This window comes from Rattus norvegicus, chromosome Y (assembly GCF_036323735.1).
Source record: "Rattus norvegicus strain BN/NHsdMcwi chromosome Y, GRCr8, whole genome shotgun sequence".
In the NCBI taxonomy this organism is placed as follows: Eukaryota; Metazoa; Chordata; class Mammalia; order Rodentia; family Muridae; genus Rattus; species Rattus norvegicus.
The window spans coordinates 11,576,495-11,594,105 of NC_086040.1; the positions used below are offsets into that span (position 1 = coordinate 11,576,495).

Below are 17,611 nucleotides of genomic sequence, written 5' to 3' on the forward strand. Positions count from 1 at the left end.
TCCCATAAGCTGTTAAGGCTAAGATGCATTTTGGGCCAGGTACTGATGGTAACAGGCATCTGTGGTATTTGCTTATAGAATGCTTTTTCTTGGTCTTGTTTGACTAGTTTGTTTTCTTTGGTATTTTCGAGTGTCTTTTTTGGCTTTTGTTTCATTTTTGGACTTTGAACTGTTTGGCTTGTTTCTCAAGAAGTTTTAATTGGTCCTCTTGGTGCTTAACTTGGAAATAATTTGCTTGAGAGAAATGTTTTCTGCCAGGGAGCCTGCCTTATCTGCTGGCCATATTTCAAGTGAGGAGTTGCTCTTCAGCATTAAGTCACCTTCCTTGTTAGTCATCTTGTCATAGACAGTGCCTCTGATCCTATCCCTGCAGCAGTCAGTTCTTGCCCCTATGCTCAAAATGACCCAGGATGGTGGTCAGGGTAGTCCCTAAAATAGTTTCAGAAAGATTCTGCAGCAGACTGTGAGGAATTTTGTTTTGCCAGACAAAACAGGCTTTACTCTAGGATGTCAAGAGGAGAAAGTCTTGGCACCGGCTCTTCAGCTTCCTCCAACTGGAGGCTGTGGCCAAGGTCAGGATCAATGTTTTCTTTTCCATTGCCCTCTAACTCAGAGAGGCGGCTTGGTGAAGGGCTACTACTGCAGTTCTGGGAGGGCTATACTTCTATTAAAGATCAGCACTCCAGTGTTAATAATCTATTTATTGGTTGAAAGAGGCAGGAAACCTAATGCAATTTTGACCCCTGCCTCAGGAATGCCAGCAGAAAGTCCTTAAAACCAATTGCCTCTAACTATAGCTTACTCTCTAATACCTGAGGCTTCAGTGGGATAACACCCCCTGGGCAAGCCCTCTTCAATACTCAAATGCTATTTTCTCCTGGTCCTTTGGCGCAAGGTCACCAGGCATGTCTGAGAGCCTGGAAGAAACTTCCCCCCCTAAAGCAGATGAACCATACAATTATTTTATCAGCCACTTGGCATCTAGCACTCAGGTCCTAATCATCTCTCCATCCTTTTGTTATTAATTCTTACTGGAAGTGTCCTTCTTAGTGTCCTTCAGAGCCTGGGTCTCTTTAGAGGCAGAATCACTGAGGTGAGTATAAGGAGCTGAGCTGAGCTTAGTCCACAGAGACAGCCAGTAACAGACCAGCTGCCTCTCTGCTCTCTTTTGTTTCATAAGGCACAAACTTGTGCTCGATTATGGGCTGGCCTTTTCACACCAAGAAAGCTGGCTCATTTAGCTGTGTGACTGAATGCTATTTGTCACCTGATCTGGTTGTCCCACCGGCTCTCACCAGGCCACCCCCTAGCATTCTTTCCTGGCCCCTTATCGCTGTTCTTAAGATTTTTATCACCTAAGACACTGTGTTCTTTGACTTAAAATATATCCCATCCTGCTAATATGCATGTCCCAGATTCACGTTCTGAAGGTCCTAATTCTAAAGCAAGGGGATGGTGCATCCCCCTAAATATTAAATTTGCCTCCACGGTTTGAACCAGGATTGATATTCCTGGTGTTTTAGAATGTTTCAATCAGGTGCTGATATGGAGATTATATTTATTATAAAAATTTTTAAAAGAGACAGTGCATTCCTACTGTCCCGCTTTTGGGCACTGATTCAAAGAAGGATCCCAGGGAGGCACTGAACATGTCGCAAGGTACACATGACTTCATCTACAGCCTGCACTCCACTGAGAGGACCTGCTTCCTCAAAGAACTGCACCACTTCAAGAAGAATTAGAAGCCTACCACCCACTCCAGGACAGCTAAAATATGTATTCTTCAACAATGCAATACCTTTCGTAGGATTTGACTTTTTGGATAATGCAATTATGATTGTTGCAGGAACCCAAATTGTATTGTCTATTAGATTTATTTTGAGAATTTAAAAAAGTCAATCAGCATGTTATTTTTTCCTTCTATGTATCAACACATTATTTATTTTTCAGTTATTGATGCTGTATTTTAAGGACACAGGGTTTGCTTATTTCTTATTTGACATGCATGGGATACCTATTTATCTCTTTGACTTTTCCTTATATATTTTGGCCCTTGGACATTTAATCATTTAACCAGCCTTGATAAGTAACAGGGAGATAATATAGCAACTATAGCTATTCACTTATATTATCATAGCTTAACTGTCGACAATGCTTTGATGAGGGTCAAGCTCACCTAAAAATCTCCATCCCAGTCCAGGCAAGGACATTTTTGTCCTTCAGTCAAACGAGACCAACAATCTTTTCTGCCTACTCTCCTGATGCCTTTGCTGAAAAACCAAAAAAATTGTCACCCCTGCGTGCTGAGCTGGACAGTCAATGATGGATAAGAGAGTGATATATTCATGAATAAAGGGCCTTAGACAGGACCGACATTAGCTGCTGCCTTATCCCATGGTGGGCCCTGGCTAAAAGATTCTCTTGGCCATGTGACAAATAACACCCCAACCTAAGACAGTCGCAGTTTCCAAGGGGGTTATTCCAGGACATTCATGGCCATTGGTCACTTTTACTTTTGAATATAAGTAAGGGGGAGATCTTGGTTGTAATACTCTTGAAGCCCTCCATTGTAGATATTAATATTATTAGAATTAAGTGTGACTAGGTTCATGGAAAATCCCCAGCCAGCTGCAGAAGACTAATACAAATCTGGAGGTCAGGAAAAATAATAATATGATAATGTTGTCCTGCTGATTAATAATATGACACACCTGTGAACTCTCTGACATCCTTTCAACATCAGTTCTGTGACCAAACGAATCCTGTGTTCTTGCCCTGTGTAAATGTTTCTTAGTTCCCCCATCCCTCTATTACCTCGTTAAGGTATAAATTCAGCCTTGTAGAAAAATAAAATTGACTCCTTATTCAGACTCTTGTCTTGGCATCTTCTTTGCATCCTTTGTCCCACAGAACCCTCACTTACTCAGCATTTGTAATAGTTTCTCAAAATCTACCAACAACAGATCAGTTGTCTGTATACTAGTTTACCACTAGCATTCACTTCTGTATTTGATATGCTCTAGCTGTGTCTCTCAGGAAAGATCTATATCTGGTACCTGGCAGCATGCACTTCATAGCTTCATCAATCATATGTAGTTTTGGTGGCATATATATATATATATATATATATATATATATATATATATATATATATATATGTGCCATATATATATGCCATATATGTATGCCATATATATATGCCATATATATATGCATTTGGTGTCTCCCACAGCAATGAGGTTAGGTAGAATTTTAGTATGGATTCCGTGCAACTAGCTCAAGAATGTAAAATCCACAAATGACAATGCCAAATAATCTCACTCCTGTTCCTATGAACCTACTGAAGTTGAGGTTTAACTGAACCTCAAGCCATTCCGCTCACTGCCAATCCTTCTAAGTATTATGTATGGCTTGAAGAAATAATCATGGTAAAACATCCAAAATCCCCAAGACTGACACTGGGCACACACGTAGGTAGATATGAGAGAACTGATACTTAATTGGAAACAGAACCGCATTCTATAGTCCCTGCTGTCCTTTGTATTATTGATATCTGGTATTTTTTGGATAAAATAAGCATTTGGTAGTTTATCATTTGAAGTAGGTACACAATATTTACACTGTTATATTCACTCTATTGCTGGACCCACTTTGTTGCCAAAATCACTGAAAAAAATGTAATTGGAAAATAGAATTTTTGATGTCACATTCAGGAATATATATATAAAATCCCCTCCCAAGGAATGTACAATTAGAAAATGAAGTACAATATTCACTCAATTGAAGGTCTGTAGGGTAAATACAGGTCTTTGGGAAACAGAGAAAAACTTGGAAATTGAACTGTATGTCACAGGAATGAACCTGGTAATAGAATTATGATCCAGAAGAATCTCCTCCATTCTATGTTCCTAGATGTTTTCTACCCAGGCAAAGCCCCTGAATAACTTTCTCTATTCAGACAATGTAAACACTAATGCAGGAAAGAGAAGTCTCTAAGCTTAGAGAGATGTAGTAAGTAAAGGTTTCCACTGTGCCACAGGAGACCCACCTGCAAATCGCATCCTTTAATCTATTCAATGTAAGGAAATCTGTTCAGCAGGTAGGCCATGGCAGGTCTCAGTGACATCATCATTAGGACCTCCCTGAAAAATCTCTTGTATCCTGGAGAGCCCTAGCTTCTTCTGTGACATCACGATGTTGCTGTGACAGCAACTGACTCTCAGATATTCCTTCAGTGCCTATAGGGGTAACTAATTGGCTGCCAATTCAGAGTAAAGAGCCATTTGGGATGGAGGACAAAGAGGATGAAGAAATCAGAGTTGGGGAAAAGGAAGCTGGCCTTCTGTCTTGGTATAAAAAAAGGAAGAATTTCGTGAATTATGGGAAACCTCAGTGAGTCCTAGGTAGGAGTTGAGTAGATTCACTTAAGACACAGACTTGACCTTAGCCCTCCACATACGGGATTCAGGTGCTGGGAGCCTCTCAGAAGCATCTGTACTTCCCTGCTTCTAGTGATTCCTGGAAGTCAGAGAGTTTATATCACTAATTTCTTTATTCCAAAAGACAGGTGTTGAAAAGGGCACCATTGTTTCAGGATAGTTCATGGCTTTTATTCTTTTTGCCCAGAAGATAAAGGTCCAAAGGAAGAAAGGAAGACAAGAATTGTGTCTTTAGCTCAGGGTAAACTCCTTCATGCTTTTGATTCCTATAGTGCAGTGTGTGTCTGACACTGATATATGGGAGAGAGAAATGTTTCTAGTTGAGACTTCATCATCTCCATCTTTCCACTTGTATTACTCTGACTCCCATTCCTTGACAGTGACTCTCAAGATTTCAGAGTCAATAGGTGTTATTAGCAGGCAGTTTTTTTTTATTTCTTTAATTTTTTCCTTTTACCAAATATTATTACTATTTTGGTTGGATATTTCTATATTTACAAGTTGAATATTTTTTCCTTTCTCAATTTCCTGCACGAAATCTCCCTAACCGGTCCCCCTCCCCTTCTTCTATAAACCCACTTTCTGCCCTTTGCTAGTCCCTCTAACTGGGTGTCAAACCAAGGGAAGACCAAGGACTTCTCTTCCATTGGTGCCTACCAAAGCCATCCTCTGCTACATATCCAGTTTGAGCCATAGTTATCTCCATGTACAGTCTTTGAATATGAGTTTAGTAAGAGAAACCTCTGGTTCGTTGGCATTGTTTTTCTTGTGGGGTTGAAAGTCCCTCCAGCACATGTAATCCTATCTCAAAATCTACCAAAAGATACCCTTTTTAAGTTTACTGGTTTGCCAGTATCTTTCATTTCTGTATTTGGTATTATCCAGCTGTGTCTCTCAGGAAATATCTATATACAGTTCCTGGCATCAGGGACTTCTTAGCTTCATCAATCTTATCTAGTTTTACTGGATATATATATATATATATATATATATATATATATATATATATACACACACACATTTGCTGGCTCCTACAGGTAAGAAGTTAGGTGGAATTTTAACATGGATTCAGTGCACATAGGTCAAGAATGTAGAATCCGGGGTTGGGGATTTAGCTCAGTGGTAGAACGCTTGCCTAGGAAGCACAAGGGCCTGAGTTCAGTCCCCAGCTCTGAAAAAAAGAACCAAAAAAAAAAAGAATGTAGAATCCACAAATGATAATGCCAAATAGACTCCATCCTGTTCTTATGAAACTATTGAAATTGAGGTTTCCCTTGACTTCAAGCCATTCCTTTCTCTGCCCATACTCCTGAATCTTATGCTTGGCCTGAAGAAAGAATCATGGTAAAACATCCAAAACCCTAAAGTCTGTCCTTGGGAAAACAGGAAGGTAGATATTATAGAACTGATATCTAATGGGACTACAGAACCACATTCTATAATTCATGTTGTCTTTTTGCCTTACAGATGTCTCGTAATTTTTGGATGGAATATACATTTCAGAGTTCATCATTGGAAGCAGGCACATATATTTACACTGTTCTGTTCACTCTATAGCTGTGCCACCTTTGTTGCCAAAATCATTTGAAAAAATTGAATTTGAAAACAGAATTTTGAGTGCACATATATATATATATATATATATATATATATATATATATATATATATATATATATATATATATATATATTAAATTCCCCTATCAAGGAATGTACAATAAGAAAATGTAATACAATAGCCATTCAAGTATAGGTCTGTAGGAAAATACTGGCCTTTGGGAAACATAGAAAACCTAGGAAATTGAATGGTATGTCACAGGAATGGACCTGGTAATAGAATTATGATCCAGAAGAATCTCCTCCACTCCACATTCCAAGATAATTTAGCCCATTACAAGCCACTGAATAACTTTCTCAATTTAGAGCATGTAACCTCGAATGAAGCAAAGACAAGTCTCTAGCTTCAGAGAGATGTAGCATGTAAAGGATTTCACTGTGTCACAGGAGACACTGCTGGAAAGGGCACTCTCAAATCTGGTCAATGTAAGGTAAGCTGTTTATCCAGTAGGCCATGGCAGGTCTCAGTGACATCATCATTAGGCCCTCCCTGAAAAATCTCTTTATCTTGCAGAGTCCTAGCTTCTTCTGTGTTTCACAAGTGTTGTTGTGAATTCATCTGCCTCTTAGATATTCCTTCAGTACCTCTAGAGTATACTAATTGATCTGTAATTCAGAGTAAACAGCCATTTAGGAGGGAGACAAAAAGAGGATGAAGAGAATAGATATGGGGAGAACTAAGGAAGCTGGCCTTTTGTCTTGGTATAAAAAAAAAGGAAGAAATACATTGTCCTTGGTACAGCTCATTGAGTAAATGATAGGGATTTAGTGGGATTGCTAAAGAGATAGCTTTGATCTGAACCTCCCAACTACAGGAATCAGGAGCTGTGAGCCTCTCAGAAGTATCTGGACTTCCCTGTTCTTATGGTACATGGAAATCAGACAGTTTATATCATTAATTTCTTTACTCCGAAAGCCAAGATTTGGGAAGGGCACAGTTGTTTTCCTAAGAGCTCATGGCCTTTACTCTTTTTGACAAGAAGGGAAAGGTCCTAAGGAAAAAGGGAGAGACAGGTATTGTTTCCCTAGCTCAGAGTAAACTCCTCCATGTTTTAGATATCCATAGTGCAGTGTTGGAAGCAGCAATGCTATTAGTTGAGACTTCATCAACTCAGTCTTTCCACTAATATTTCCACTGACTACCATTTTACTTTTCTGAGTCAATAGATATGATTAGCTGTCAGTTTTCTCTTCTTTTATTTCTTTCATCTTTTTATGTTTTAGTAATTTTTATTGCTTTTTTAACTTGATGTTTCTATATTTACATTTAATGTTATTTCGATCCCCATTTTCCTGCCCATTAAATTCCTACCCGTATCCTTTCCCTTCTTCTCTAAGCCCCTGACTGTGCCTTCACATTCCTTTGACCTGGGAGAAAAAGCTAAGAGGAGCAATAGCTTCTGCTTCCATTCATGATGAACAAGGCCATCGTCTGCCACATGCAATTTGAGCCATACCTCTCTCCATGTACATTCTTTGAATATTGTTCTAGTACCAGAGAGCTCTGGTTCATTGGCATTGTTGTTCTTATGGGGTTGAAAGCACCTTCACTCTTCTAAGCCTTTCTCAAAATTTTCCAATAAGAAGTCTGTTTCCAGTTCACAGGTTTGCCACTAGGTTTCACGTTGTGGATTGCCCTGAAGTTCTCTGTGTTTGATGCTAATTCCACTGTCCCAAGGTCAGCTGCATAGTCCTGTACTCAGAACTCAGGTTACTTCACCAGAACCATCTCCCCTTTGAATTTTAAAATATATATGAGTGGCAGGAACAGTATAGAAGGAAGGATATCATGGGAGGAGAAGGAAGAATGGGCAGGAGAGATGTTTGAAGAAAGAGGAGGGGACTAGAGGAAAAAAGAGAGAAAGGAATCCATGGTAGGTGAATTTAAAATTCTACTCAGTGTATTTACAGGTCGTTATTAATGTTCCTAAGGGATGGATGGTACCCACCTTTGTATGTTTAAGTGGGCAATTATGTCTAATCAACTACATCAAAGATTATTGTGTGTATTTTATGTGAGGGTTTGAGTACAGGAAAGTGGGTGGCGGTACTAAACACTGCACGGCTGAGGAGTGAGAAGGTGTTTATGTCAAGATATATAGCAGAGAATTTCAGACACTTCGGTACCAGAGTTAGCAGGGTTAAAGTAAATTTTATTTTTTTTATTTTTATTTTTTTACAAAAATACATTCACTTCTGTATATAATATTCTTTAGTTGTGTCTCTCAGTAAATATCTATATCTGGTTCCTGGTAGAATGCACTTCTTAGTTTCATCAATCTTATCTAGTTTGGTGTTATATATATATTCTCCTTTGGGTGGCTCCTAATGCTACATGTTTAGGTAGAATTTTCACATGGATTTTGTGCTACTATGTCAAGAATGTAGAATCCACAAAGGACAATGGCAAATAGACATCCTCCTGTCCTTATTATCGTATTGAAGTTGAGGTTTCACTAGACCTTAAGCCACTGGACCTCTCCCTGTCTTTCCTCTTGTATCTTATTATTCCTGAAGAATGAACCATGGTAAAACATCCACAACCCTCAAGTCTCTTCCTGCAAACAGAGTAAGGTAGATAATACAGAACTGATGTCAAATGGGACTAGAGAACTGAATTCTATAGTAAATGTTGTCCTTTGCTTTACTGATGTCTTTTAATTTTGGGATAAAATAAGGTTTTGGGAGTTTATCATTTCAAATAGGTACAAAATACTTACACTATTATACTCATTCTATAGCTGGGCCACATTTGTGGGCAAAATCATTGCAGAAAATGGAATTGGAAAACAGAATTTTTGAGTAAGTCACATATTGAGGAATGTACAATAAGAAAGTGAAGTACATATTCATTTAATTGAAGGTCTGTAGGGAAAATACTGGCCTTTGGGAAACAGAGAAAACCTACAAAATTGAACTGTATTTCAGTAAATGTACCTGAGAATAAAATTAATATCCAGAAGAGTCTCCTCCACTCCATGTTACAAGATCTTTTCTAAACATTCCAAGCACTTGACTAACTTTTTTAATTCAGAGCACGTAACCAGTAATAAAGCAAAGAGAAGTCTTTAGCTTTAGAGAAATAGAGTACATAAAGGTTTCCACTGAATCACAGGACACATAGCAGGAAATGGCACTATGAAATCTGGTCAATATGAGGAAAGCTGTTTAACAGGTAGGGCATGGCAATTCTCAGTGCTATCAACATTGGACCCTACCAGAAAAATCTCCTGTAACCTGGAGAGCTTTATCTTCTTCTGTGATGTCACCAGTGTTGTCATGACTGTATCTGCCTTTCAGGTATTCCTTCAGACCTCTAGAGTTTAGTAATTGGCATCTAAGTCAGAGAAAACAGCCATTTGGGGGTGAAAAGAAAGAGGATGAAGAGATCAGAAATGGGGAGAAGGAAGCGGCCTTTCTGTCATGGTCTAAAAAAGGAAGAAATATGTGTGCTTGGGAAAGCTCAGTGACTCTTTGGTAGGGGTTGAGTGGTATTGCTCAACAGATAGCATTGATCTGAGCCTTCCACATATGAGAATCAGGAGCTGGAGTCCTCTCAGAAGCATATGGACTTCTCTGTTCTTATGGTTCCTTGAAGTCAGAGAGTTTATATCTTTCATTTCATTATTCCAAAGCCAAGTGATGGGAAGGGCACAGTTGTATTCCTGAGAGTGCATGGCCTTTGTTCTTTTAGACAAGAAGAAAAAGCACCTAAGAAAGAAAGGACGGACAAGTATTGTGTCTGTAGCTCAGAGTAAACTACTCTATGCTTTCTATATATATAGTGCAGTTTTTTTTTTCTGACACTGATATCTGGGAGAGAGAAGTCCTTCTAGTTGAGACTTCACCATCTCAGTTTTCTACTATTATATCTCTGACTACCATTACCTGACAGTGACCCATTAGATTTCTGAGTAAACAGCTGTTTTAGCTGGAAGTTTTCTTTTCTTTTATTTCTTATATATTTTTTTTTATTTTTACAATTTTTTGTTGTTTAAACAAACAAATTTCTATATTTACATTTAAAATATTATTTTCTTTTAGAGTTTCCTCCCATATGATCACTAACTGGTCCCTATCCATTTCTTCCATAAACCACCTGACTGTTCCTTCACGTTTTTTTAACTGTGAGTCAAACCAAGTTTAGTACCAGAAAGGTCTGGTCCTTTGGCTTTGTTGTTCTTATGGGGTTGAAAGCCCCTTCAGCTCTTGTAAGGAAAGGTGTTTAGAGGTAGGCCAAGGCAGTTTTCAGTTACATCATCATTTGTCCCTTCATGAAAAATCTCTTGTATCCTGGAGAGCCCTAGCTTCTCCTGTGATGTTACAAGTGTTGTTGTGTCTGCAAATGTCTCTTGGATATTCCTTCAGTACCTATAGAGTTTTCTAATTGGCCTCTAGTTCAGAGGAAACATCAATTTGGGATTGAGAACAAAGAGGATGAAAAGCTCAGAAATTTGGGGAATGAAGATGGCCTTCTGTCTTGGTATAAAGAAAAAGGAAGAAATATGTCGACCCTGGGAAAACTCACTGAGTCCTTGGTAGGTGTGGAGTAGGTAAGTTGAAGAGATAGAATTGATCTGAGCCTTCCACACATGCGATCAGGAGCTCGGATCCTGTCAGAACATCTGGACTTCCCTTCTTCTAATGGTTCCTGTTAGTCAGAGAGTTTATATCATTAATATCTTTATCCCAAATGGCAGTGTTCTTTTCCGCAGAGCTCATGACATTTATTTTTTTGCGCAGAAGAAAAAGGTCCTAAGGAAGAAGTGAAAGACAAGTATTGTGTTCGCAGCTCAGAATAAACTCCTCGATTATTTGGATACCTATAGTGCAGTTTGTGTCTGATACTGGAGTTTGGAAGAGAGACATGTTTCTAGTTCATCATATCAGTCTTTCCACTAGTATTACTCTGACTACCATTGCCTGATAGTGACCCTTTAGATTTCTCAGTCAATGTGTGAGATTAAATGGCAGTTTACTTATCTGTACTTATTTAATTTTTTTATTTTTAGCTCATTTTTCTTGCTTTTTTAATTTGATTTTTCCATATTTACATTTCAACTATTTTTGCCTTTCCCAGTTTCCTGCCCATAAGATCCATAACCGGTCCCCCTACCAATCCTATATAATCCCCCTACTGCCCTTTGACATTCCCTTGAAATGGTAATAAAATCTAGTTTAGACCAAGGGCATCTCATTCCGGTGATGCCCAACAAGGCCATTCTCTGCTACATATGCAGTTGGAGCCATAGGTCTATCCATGTACAATCTTTGAATATTTGTATACTACCAGAAAACTCTGGTTTCTTGGCATTGTTTTTCTTACCAGATTGAAAATTCCTTCAGCTCTTGTAATCCTTTCTCAAAATCTACCAACAAGAGATCTGTTTTCAGTTCACTGGTTTGCCACTACCATTGCCTTCTCTATTTGACATCCTCTACCTATGTCTATCAGGAAAATATTAAATCTGTTTCTTCGAATCCTGCAATTCTATGCTTCATAAATCTAATCTAGTTTTGGTGTCTGATATACCTATCCATATCTATATGTATATGTATATGTATATGTATATGTATATGTATATGTATATGTATATCTATATCTATATCTATATCTATATGTATATCTATATATCCATATCCATATCCATATAATACATACATACATCATACATACATATATACATACACACAATATGTGTGTGTGTGTGTGTGTGTGTGTGTGTGTGTGTGTGTGTGTGTGTGCACCCTACAGCTATGAGGTTAGAGGGAATTTTAACATGGATTCCGAGAAACAAGGTCAAGAAAGTAGAATCTACAAATGACTGTCAAATAGATTCTCTGCTGTTCTTAAGAACCTAATGAAGCTGAGGTTTCACTGGACCACAAACCATTACTCATCCTGCACATCCTCCTGAATCTTATATATGCATTAAAGAAAGAATCATGGTAAAACATCCAAAACACTCAAGACTGTTCCTGGGAACACAGTAAGGTAGATAGTGCAGAACTGAAATCAAATGGGACTAGAGAACCGAATTCTATAATCCATGTTGTCCTTTGCTTCATTGATGTCTGGTAATTTTGGTATAAAATAAGGATTTGGGACTTTATCACTTCAAGTAGGTAAACAATTTTTACATTGTTATACTCATTCTATAGCTGGGCCATATTTGTTGCCAAAATAATTGCAGAAAATGGAATTGGAAACAGAATTTTTGAGTACACATTCAGCAATATTTATAAGTCCCAAATTGAGGAATGTACAATAAGAAAGTAAAATAAAATATTCACTAAATTGAAGGTCTGTAGGGAAAATACTGGCCTATGTGAAACAGAGAAAACCTCCAAAATTGAACTGTATTTCACTAAATGTACCTGGTAATTTTTTTTTCCAGAAGAATCTCCTCCAATCCATGTTACAAGATCTATTCTAACTATTCCAAACCCTTGACTAATTTTTTACATTCAGAGCATGTAACCACTAATAAAGCAAAGAGAAGTCTCTAGCTTTAGAGATATGGAGTACATAAAGGTTTCCACTGAACCACAAGACACATACCAGGAAAGGGCACCCTCAAATCTTGTCAATGTAAGAAAAGCTGTTAAGCAGGGAGGCCATGGCAGTTCTCAGTGCCATCATCATTAGGCCCTGCCTGAAAAATCTCTTGTAATCTGGAGAGCTTATTCTTCTTCTTTGATGTCACAAGTGTTGTCATGACTGCATCTTCCTCTCAGGTATTCTTTCCGTACCTAAGTGTTTAGTAATTGTCATCTAATTCAGAGTAAACAGTCATTTGGGAGTGAGAACAAAGAGGTTGAAGAGATTAGAAATGGGGAGAAGGAAGCTGCCTTGCTGTCTTTGTCTAAAAAAAGGAAGAAATATGTGTGGTTGGGAAAGCTCAGTGACTCCTTGGTAGGGGTTGAGTGTTATTACTGAACAGATAGCACTGATCTGAACCTTCCACATATGGGAAACAGGACCTGGGTTCCTCTCAGAAGCATCTGGACATCTCTTTTCTTATGGTTCCTTGAAGTCAGAGAGTTAATACCATTCATTTCATTGTTCCTAAAGCCAAGTAATGGGAAGGTCACTGTTTAATTCCTGAGATCACATGGCCTTTTTTCTTTTTTAACAAGAAGAAAAAGGACCTAAGGAAGAAAGGAAGGACAGTATCGTGTCCATAGATCAGAGTAAACTCCTCCACGCTTTAGATATCTATTGTACTGTTTTTCTCTGACACTGATATCTGGGAGAGAGAAGTGCTTATGGTTGAGTCTTCACCATGTCAATCTTTCCACTATTATATCTCTGACTACCATTCCTTGACTTTGAACCATTACATTTCTGAATAAACAGCTATTTTTAGCCGGCAGTTTTCTTTTCATATATATATATATATATATATATATATATATATATATATATATATATATATATATATATATATATATATATATATTACAAATTTTATTTGTTTTTAAACAAATAAATTTCTATATTAACATTTAAAATAGTATTACCTTTAAGTGTTTCCTCCCATAAGATCCCCATCTGGTCTCTCTCCATTTATTCTATAAACTACCTTACTGTCCATTCACATTTTCTTTAACTGTGAGTCAAACCAAGGTAGGACCAAGGCCTTCTGCTTACATTGGTACCCAACAAGTCCAGCCTCTGCTACATATGCAGTTGGATGCATAGGTATGTCAAAGTACAGTCTTTGAATATTGGTTTAGTACCAGAAAGCTCTGGGTCATTGGCATTGTTGTTCTTATGGGGTTGAAAAGTCCTTCAACTCTTGTTATCCTTTCTCAGAATCTACAAACAAGAGGTCGTTTTCAGTTCACTGGTATGCCACTAGCATTCACTTCTTTATTTGACATGCTCTACCTGTGTCTCTCAGGGTATATCTATATGTTTCCTGGCAAAATACACTTCTTAGCTTTATCACTCTTATCTAGTTTTGGCGGCTGATGTTTGTGTGTGTGTGTGTGTGTGTGTGTGTGTGTGTGTGTGTGTGTGTATTTGGTAACTCCTACCGCTATTTGATTAGGTGGTTAGGTGGAATGTTAACATGGATTCTGCACAACAAGGTCAAGAATATAGAATTTACAAATGACAATCTCAAATGGAATCCCTCCTGTACTTATGAAGGTATGGAAGTTGAGTTTTCAATGTTCCTCAAGCCTTTCTTCTCCCTGCACATTCTCCTGTTTCTCATATTTGGCCTTAATAAAGAATCATGGTAACACATCTAAAATCTTCAAGTCTTGCCATGGGAACACAGGAAGGTATATAGTGTATTACAGATATCAAATTTGACTAAGAACCGAATTGTATAGTCCAAGTGGTCCTTTGATTTATTGATTTCAGGTAATCTTTGGATAAATTAAGGACTTGGGAGTTTATCATTTGAAGTAGGTACACAGTATTGACATTGTTATACTCACTCTATATCTGGGACCCCTGTTTTGCAAAATTCATAACAGAAAATGGAATTGGAAAACAGAATTTTTGAGTATACATTCAGGAATATTTATAAAGTACCCTATCAAGGAATGTACAATAAGAGAGTGAAATACAATATTCATTCACCTAAACTTCTGTAGGGAAAATACTGGCCTTTACAAAACAGAGAAAACCTAGAAAATTGAACGGTATGTCAGAGGAATTGACGTGGGAATAAAAATATTATCCAGAAGAATCTCCTTCTCTCCAAGTTCCTAGATCATTTCAACCCATACCAGGACCCTGAATAACTTTCTCCATTCAGAGCATGTAACCACTATTGAAGCAAAGAGAAGTCTGTAGTTTAGAGAGATGAAGTACATAAAGGTTTCCCCTGTGTCACAGGAGACATACATGGAAAGGCACTCTCGAAACTGGTCAATGTAAGGAAAGCTGTTTAGAGTTAGGCCATGGCAGTTCTCAGTGACATCATCATTAGACCCTCCATGAAAAATCTCTTGTAACCTGGAGAGCCCTAACTTCTCCTGTGATGTCACAAGTGTTGTCGTGTCTGCAAATTCCTCTCAGATATTTCTTCAGTACCTATAGCGTTTACTAATTGGCCTCTAGTTCAGAGGAAACATCAATTTGGGAGTGAGAACAAAGAGGATGAAAAGCTCAGAGATGGGGAGAACGAAGATGGCCTTCTGTCTTGGTATTAAAAAAAAGGAAGAAGTATGTTGACACAGGGAAATCTCAGAGTCCTTGGTAGGAATTGAGTAGGTACATTGAAGTGATAGAATTTATCTAAGCCTTCCACACATGTGATCAGGAGCTCAGAAACTGTCAGGAGCATCTGGACTTCCCTTCTTCTAGTGGATCCTGTAAGTCAGAGAGTTTATATCATTAATATCTTTATCCCAAAAGCCAAGAGATCATGGCTTTTATTTTTTTGCCCAGAAGAATAAGGTCCTAAGGAAGAAGTGAAAGACAGGTATTGTGTCCTCAGCTTAAAGTAAACTCCTCGATTATTTGGATGCCTATAGTGCAGTTTGTGTCTGATACTGGTATTTTGGAGGGAGACGTGTTTCTAATTCATCATATCAGTCTTTCCCCTAGAATTACTCTGACTCTCATTGCCCGATAGTGACCCTTTTGATTTCTCTTTCAATATGTGTGATTAGGTGGGAGTTTCTTATATATAACATTTATTTTTTTATTTTTATTTTTTTATTTTTTAGCCCATTTTTTTCTTTTTTTTTAATTTGATTTTTCCATATTTACATTTCAAATATTTTTGCCTTTCCCAGTTTCCTGCCTATAAGTTCCCTAACCGGTCCATTTAACTTTCTTGTATAATCCCCCTTACTGCCCTTTGACATTCCCTAGTTTAGACCAAGGGCATCTCCTTCCATTGGTGGACAACAAGGCCATCGTCTGCTACATATGCAGTTGCAGCCATAGGTCTAGCCATGTACAATCTTTGAATATTTGTATAGTACCAGGCAACTCTGGTTCGTTGGCATTGGTTTTTTATCAGATTGAAAGCTGCTTCAGCTCTTGTCATTCTTTCTCAAAATCTTCCAATAAGAGTTCTGTTTTCAGTTCAGTGGTTTGCCGCTACCATTCACTTCTGTATTTGACATGCTCTAGCTGTGTCTCTCAGGAAAAATCTATATCCCTTTCTTCTAATCATACAATTCTAAGCTTAATCAATCTTACCTAGTTTTGATGGCATATATATATATATATATATATATATATATATATATATATAATCAATGTGTGTGTGTGTTTATGTGTGTGTGTGTGTGTGTCCTACAGCTATGAGTTTAGATGGAATATTAACACGAATTTTGGGAACCAAGTCAAGAAAGTAAAATCCACAATGAAAGTGTCAAATAGACTCTCTCCTGTTCTTATGGACCTAATGATGATAAGGTTTTACTGGACCTCAAGCCATTCCTCATCCTGCACATCCTCATGAATCTTATGTTTTGCCTGAAGAAAGAATCATGGTAAAATATCCAAAACCCTCAAGTCTCTTCCTGGGAATACCGGAAGGTAGATATTAGAGAACAGATATCTAATTGGACTACAGAAACATATTCTATAGGTCATGCTGCACTTTACTTTAATAATGTCTTGTAACTTTTGGATAAAATAAGAATATGGGCGTTTTGAAGAAGGTACACAATATTTACACTTTTATATTCTCTCTATAGCTGTGTCCCCTTTGTTGCCAAGATCAATGCAAATAATTGAATTGGAAAACAGCATCTTTGAGTACACATTCAGGAATATATAAAATCTCCCCTCTCAAGTAATGTAGAAAAAAATTAATATAATATTCATTCAATTGAAGGTCTGTAAGGAAAATACTTGCCTTTGAGAAACAGAAAAAACCTAGGAAATTGTAGTGTATGTCACAAGAATGGACCTGGGAATAAAATTATTATACAGAAGAATGCTCCACTCCATGTTCCTTGACCTTTTCTACCCATGCCAAGCCCCCGACTAAATTTCTCCATTCAGAGCATGTAACCACTAATGAAACAAAGAGAAGAACTTAACTTTAGAGAGATGTAGTAGGTAAGGTTTTCCAATGTGTCACAGGAGATACTCCTGGGAAAGGCACCTTTGAAATTAGTCAATGTAAGGAAAGCTCTTTAGCAGATAGGCCATGGCAGTTTTCAATGACATCATCATTAGGCCATGCCTGAAAAATTCTTGTAACCTGGAGAGCCCTAGCTTCTTCTGCGATGTTACTAGTGATGTCCTGAGAGCAATTGCCTCTTAGATATTCCTTCAATACCTCTAAGGTTTACTAATTGGCTACTAATTCAGAGTAAACAACCATTGGGAAGGGACAAGAAAGAGGGTAAAGAAAACAGAGATGGGGAGAAGGAAGCTGGCCATCTGTGTTTGTATAAAAAAGGACTGGCTACTTCCGGACTTCCCTTTGGGTCCTGAACAGTGTAGAAGGGAACTAAACAACCATGTTCTACCCCTACAAGGCATGTATAAACACTCATGGGTCTAGAGAGATCTATCAGTGATTCTCGTCTTCTGTCCAAGAATCGTAAGGTGATGGGGTTTGCAG

At 37.9% G+C, this 17,611-nt stretch overlaps 1 long non-coding RNA gene across 1 annotated transcript; it reads left to right on the plus strand.

The window, feature by feature from the left end:
• Positions 1-4,226: 4,226 nt before the first annotated feature.
• LOC134484294 (uncharacterized) lies at positions 4,227-6,045 on the plus strand. The gene is made up of 2 exons (XR_010061703.1): positions 4,227-4,403; positions 5,907-6,045. It is a non-coding gene; the product is annotated as an uncharacterized LOC134484294 (long non-coding RNA).
• Positions 6,046-17,611: the final 11,566 nt, after the last annotated feature.